Source organism: Gavialis gangeticus, unplaced genomic scaffold (genome assembly GCF_001723915.1).
Source record: "Gavialis gangeticus isolate Ggan-Ray unplaced genomic scaffold, GavGan_comp1, whole genome shotgun sequence".
Classification (NCBI taxonomy): domain Eukaryota; kingdom Metazoa; phylum Chordata; order Crocodylia; family Gavialidae; genus Gavialis; species Gavialis gangeticus.
Genome location: NW_017729022.1, coordinates 154,622,180 through 154,628,532, shown reverse-complemented (window position 1 = coordinate 154,628,532; position 6,353 = coordinate 154,622,180).

Genomic DNA, 6,353 nt, shown 5'->3' with positions numbered 1-6,353 from the left:
CCCCCGGTCCCGCCATGCCCCCCCCCCCCCCCCCATTCAGCAGCCAGGGGTACACTGCTCCGTGTCTGACTGCCGGGGGGTACAATGATCCAAAAAGGTTGAAAACCCGTGACCTACACAACATGAATATGAATGAAAAAGAATATCTATCTAAAGTAATATAGCCTAGTTTCTGTACTTGCCATCTTAGGAAATAATTTAATTTATGGAATTAAAGAACTAAGACAAAACAAAAGTCATAAGACAAACACAGACAAAGTGCATGACCAAGAGGGTAGGATTAAGCAGCAAATGGGGCATATGCAATACATCAAGGGAAGTAAAGACAATAACTAATAAAGTTGGGGCATCACTGAAAACTGTTTTTTGAGAGCTGCTCTTTTCTCCTAAAATTTGGTAGCTGTTTCCCTTAGCATAGCAGATCTCAACCTTTTTAGACTCAAAGCACCCCTTGGAAAATGCCAGCTCTTCATTTTCACTCATTTTTTGTCTCAAGAAAAATAATAGCGCAATTCTTTTGTTGCAAAGAACTCAAAGGCCACAACAGGCCAGAATGTTTTTGACACTATCGAACTACGGATTCATATTTGAAACCTCTTGAGTTTATCTTGACGTGTGTGTATAGGTGTTTGTATACTTAACAGTGGATGATATTGTACCTCACCCTTAAAAGGATCCCACAGCAGCCCAGAGTGCTGCGGCATCCTAGTTGAGCATTGCTGTTTTGGCAGTTAGACATTTACTGGTTTGCCATTTTTGCTAAATATACTGGTGATAGGACTAATTTACTTGTTCTATAGTGGGGAAGACCTGCCAGTTATAGCAGATTTTAAGAGGCACAAGAGAGAGAACAGAAGAAAAATGGTCTCTGTTAAAGAACAACAATCTGGAATATAAACACTCACAGAGATGCACATCCACATGGCAAAACACAATACAGTTGCACCAGAAAAAGTCAGGGGCCTACATTTTGCTCTAAGGTACATGAATATAGGTCCCATGTAGGTCAGTGTTTATCAAATAGCGTGCTGAATAAACAGCCCATGAAGAGTAAAAGATCCCAGTTAATATGTAGGGATTATAAATTGATTAATGGTGGATGGCCAATATACCATTGACACAATCCAGACTATCTGTCCTTTTGATGTTGACTCTGTGAGAACCAGGGCACCTACTTGTGTGTTTAAAATTGCAATAAAAGCCCTGATTTAAAGTTGCTTCTTTCAACACTTTTAAGAGCAGAAGGCTAAAAGGTTCAAAGTAGCCAATTTCTCTTCCAGGGAGTTAAGGTTAAGCAAATAAAGTTCCTCAGGCCTCACTAAGTCATTATCAGCAATAAAAAACCACCATATCATGATAAATATGGTAGTGTGAAGGCAGCCAGACAAAAGGAACTGGAAAAGCTTATCAAGCTGAATGGAGTAAACCAATACCTGGTCAGCTTCACCTCTGACTGATGACAGAAATCTTCAACCTCTATTTGTATTTCATTGTTCTTTCTACCTCATTAAAAACACAAATATCTGGAGCATAATGACAGACCCAAAGCCCTAAAGGATGGCAACAATGTGACTGATTCAACTTGAGCTCTAGAGAATTCAGAGAGAAAAAGATTTGCATTTGAGCTGTAGAAAGTTGACAGACATCTATATAAAATAGATAACCATAATACTTTCATAAAATTACAGCACCTCCTCCTAACATCCCAAACACATTACAAAACATTAATGCGTGGAGCTGCCTACCAATCCTACAAGCCAGGCAAGCATTATCATCCCCATTTACAATTCACTTTATTGAGACAAAGAGGTTTAGTGGATTTCTCAGGATACTACAGCAATTTAGTGCCAGTGCCCACAACTCCTGCATCCAGACCCTGTGTTTTACCATAATACCATCCTTTCCCTCCAAAAAGGGCCTGATTCCTGAACAGAAGAAAAAGAAACTTGGAGAAGGAATGAAAACCAATCCACTCAGAGGGGACAGCAGCAGAGATAGAATAGGAGAGCTGCCCAGTTTTTCCCAGAATGCACTGAGGCAAACACAATTAGGCAGCATAGATGCAGACATACAAACATAGTTGGGCACCCTTTTGTCATGCATTTACCTCTGGATTAAATACCTTGTCACAACTTGAACAAAAAATACCAGCAATTGTTTACTGTATATAGGAATTCGCAAATGAGAGCTGAACCCTGATGCAGGTTCAAATTTAGATGCAAGCTCACCTAAATTTTGAGGCTGTTCAAATTTGATCTGGCTTAAATCCATCTCTAAAGAAAATGCATATAAAGTACATAAACCAGTTTCTTTTCTTACAGACACTTTAAAAGGTTGCTTGTTTAAACAACTAATTAATATTGTCTAGGACAATGGAGTATATTATACACTTCTATTTCATTTTGAAAAGATTTGTAACATGTTTTTGTTTATAGGCCCCACACCCAAAAAATCAGCCATAATTTTGGTGCCCTCACAGGCTAGGGACAGAAGTTACATACACCAGTTTAAGTGATCAGAAACTTCTGTCCCAGACCCTTTCCTGGTTCACGTTAAATCACAGTCCTCCAGCATCCCAACATGCTTTCCAGCCCTGGGCTGTCCACTCCAGTGAGAAGGGTTGGAGGCAGGGAGGCAGACTGTAACAAAAATCTGTAACAGAAGAGAAGTTCAGTGCACATAAACCAATTTCAAAATGGCTGAAACTGGTTTGAGATAAACCTGCTTGAATGTAGTGTCAGATTAACAGATTTGGGTCAAACCAGTTTATGAAACTTCTGTCTTGATTATTCCATAATATTCTAGGGGAAATTAAGGTTTTGTGGAAAATGTCAACATTTTGGCTTTTTGTCTTGATCTGGGATGATTTTTTTTTAAGTCTCTAAATTCTCTAAAGAACAGACAATCTGTTTTCTGACCATTTGTATTTTCAGCTCTCCTGTGTGCTAGGTATGAGAGCAGGCACCTTATGAAGAGGGAAATATAGTTTTTTATCAGTGATAAAGCAGAGAATAAAACTAGAGTGCCATTGTCCCATTTCCTGCCTCTATTCACTTCCTCTGGTTTGATTAGTCTTTTTTGCTTTGTGGGGGAAAAAGGGGAAGTAAAGAAGAAAGAGAGAAAAAAATGAAGAAAAGAAGCTTACTAGAAAATGTAATGAACTGTCCTGCAGCCCACTGGAGGTGATAGGTTTTATCACTTTGAACTGACTGCATACAGATTGGTCTGTCAATTGGACTCCCACTCAGACAACATGTGGATCTGTGAAACTTGTAACAAGCTATGTTGCTCTCAAATTGGGCTTGTCAGCCACAAGCGCATTCATCAGGCACTTGACTAGATCTCTTACGTGCACACCTGGATCCACAGGCTCAATTGTTGCCTATATGCGGTCTGTCTGCCAGGAGCAGTTGCTGGGAGAAGGGACTATAAACAGCATTTCTTAAATCAGTAGGGTCCCTTATCGGGGGAAGAGGGAGGGTGACCAGAGGGAAGCAATTAGCAGAGAACTCACAAATTAGACTTTGCATACAAGATGCATGTCCCCCATATGCTCTCTTTTAAGTACTTGGAACATGTCACAGAAACTTTTAAAAATGCATTTAGGAATTGCTTTTATAGTAGAACTCACTTGCAAATGTAATGTAGGTGACTGTTGCAGTACTGTTCTATGTACCGCCCTAGAAATTATTTGTTGTTGAAGGCAGACGCCATTTTGTACACCATTCATTTCAGACTGCAAGAGAGAGGCAACAAAGGGTATTCAATCTCCTGATGCCTTCACGTATGAACTTTATTGGTTACAATAAAAAAACTGGCACTATTTTTCAGATCACAGGTCCATAAAGTCAAGTACATTGTCCCACACAAAGGCAGAGAGCAGATGCTGAGAAGGGCAAATGGCACACCCAAAATTATCCACTATTTACTCCTCTTCCATGGCAGGTTCTGGCATTTCTGGAGCTTTAGGAACTTCCGATTCAGAAGCTGCACACCTAACTACCATATTCAATACTACTGGCAGATCTTTCCTCCAAGAATTTGTGCAATCCCCTTTTGAACTGCGTTAAGCTACCAGCCTCCACAACTTCTTGTAGAAATGTGTTCTGCAAGTTAATTACTTGCTGAGTGAAAAAGAAATTCCTTTTGTTAGTTTTAAACCTACCATCCAATAGTTGTATTTTATGCCCCTAATTCTAGTGTTGGGAGAGACAGTAAACAATAAATCCCTATTTACTTTCTCTGCACCATTTAATGTTTTATAAACCTGTTTCCCCTCAAGCGTCTCTTTTCTAGCTTGTTTTATCTCTCCTTGTACGAAAAGCTCCCCCCCCGCCCCATAACCTAATATCCTTTTTGCCCTCTGTGTACCTTCTCTACTTCTATATCCATTTTGAGATGTGGGGGCCAAAGCTGCAGAAAGTATTCAAGGTGTGGACACGTCTTCAGTTTATAAAGGAGGAAAATGGTATTTTCTCTTTTGATATGATATTTTCTAGTTGTTCATCTGAACTGAAGACACCTCTGATTGAAAGTATTTGTTTTGTCCTTTCTGTTTCCACATGTAGGGCACCAAAATATTTTTACTATGGACATAAACCCAGTATGGCTGAAATTATAATATACGCATTATCGAACAATGAAATCAGTCTAAATGTTCTGTTTCACTCTGAGTTTGATCTTACTTACACTCACTGAGAATCTGAACCTGTATTGCTGAAACCAATGGAGGGATTTATCATTGAAACAAACAGCAGCTAAAAGCTAAAATGCATTGTATACATTTCCTGTATTTACCGGAGAAAAAATTCCTGATATTAGCAGGAAAATAAAACCTTAATATTAATCTGACATTTCATCTTACTCATCTCAAAGTCATTAAAGCAATAACATACACCTCTCCAAAATTTGGAAGCTAATAATAGGGGGGACTGCTGGAGAGACAGAGCGGATAATGGGAAATTCTCTCCCAAGAAATAAGTAATGCCCCCATCTAGGCAGGCACAGCACAGCACAGCAACTAACCATGCTGCCAGAAAAGGAAGAAGATTATTACTTTTGGGCAAAGAAGAGAGCAGCAGGAGCCTATGAGCTGTTAAAAATAAAGATCCTGTTCTTGTCATATACAAATATAAAACAGACAGAGGGGAGAGAGTAACAGGTTATTCAAATATATATCTGTCAGCAGAACTTTTTTCAATACGAAATGTTTCCCTGACTAAATTCTCAGGAAAGCAACAAGCAAACTAGATTGGTTTCCTGTACAAAAGGAATGGAGAAAGGAAGAAAATGTTTGACTGACTGCCCAAGTGATCAGACAGTGTCTTATACTTTGTGGAACAGTGCCTAGCACAACAAAACTGAGAACTGTTATAAAGAACCCAAAGAGTCCAGCCAGTCATCTCTTCATGCATGCTGCTGTATTGCCCTTTGATCACCAGTTCTAACAACCAGCACTAAAGCAAACAGAAATAGGAGGGCTGTCTCAGTAAATCCTGCAGTGAAAGGAAGGGGAGTCAGGGTCCAATGTTCCACCCTTTTTCTGCCATTAGAATAATCTCCTGGTAGCCTCCTCCAGTTTACAGTAAGATTTAGAATAAATGAACAAGTACCACTTTGCTGAATTTTTACAGCCACTCTTACCTCACTGAACAGGAATGCTGACCAGAAAAAAAATCTGCGTCAATTCAAAAGAAGGATGCCCTTGCTGATTTTCACCAAGTCTGATTTGAATTATATAGCATTTCTTCAGGGTTTTCCATCACTAACATGAGGGGAGAAAAAAAATTAACGCCTGCATTATGAACCAGCGTTTGCTAGAAAGAAATTCTTCACTCTCTTACTCGGTGCTCACCTGTCGCATTGCACTGATTTTCACTAGAGAGAGACGAAGATTTTCTGGGTAAGATATATTGCCCCGGATCTCTAGAAGCTGCCATTGTGTCTTTGTTTTCCTTTGTACCTTTCTGCATACTTAACTATGCTACTATTATGCAAAATATTTAAACCCACAAGGAGATTTGGGATAGAATGTATGCTGGTGGTTATGCACCTCGGCTTTTTTTTTTCTGTTCACAGACATTAGGGCTGGAAGGGACCTCAGAAGGTCATCGAGTCCAGCCCCCTGCCCAAAGGGCAGGAAGTCAGCTGGGGTCATAGGATCCCAGCAAGATAAGCATCCAATTTGCTCTTGAAGGCGTTCAGTGTAGGTGCTTGAACTACCTCCGATGGCAGGCTGTTCCAGACCTTGGGGGCTCGGACAGTAAAGAAATTCTTCCTTATGTCCAGCCTGAAACGGCCTTGCAGTAGTTTATGACGGTTTGACCTCATCATCCCTTGGGGCGCTCTGGTGA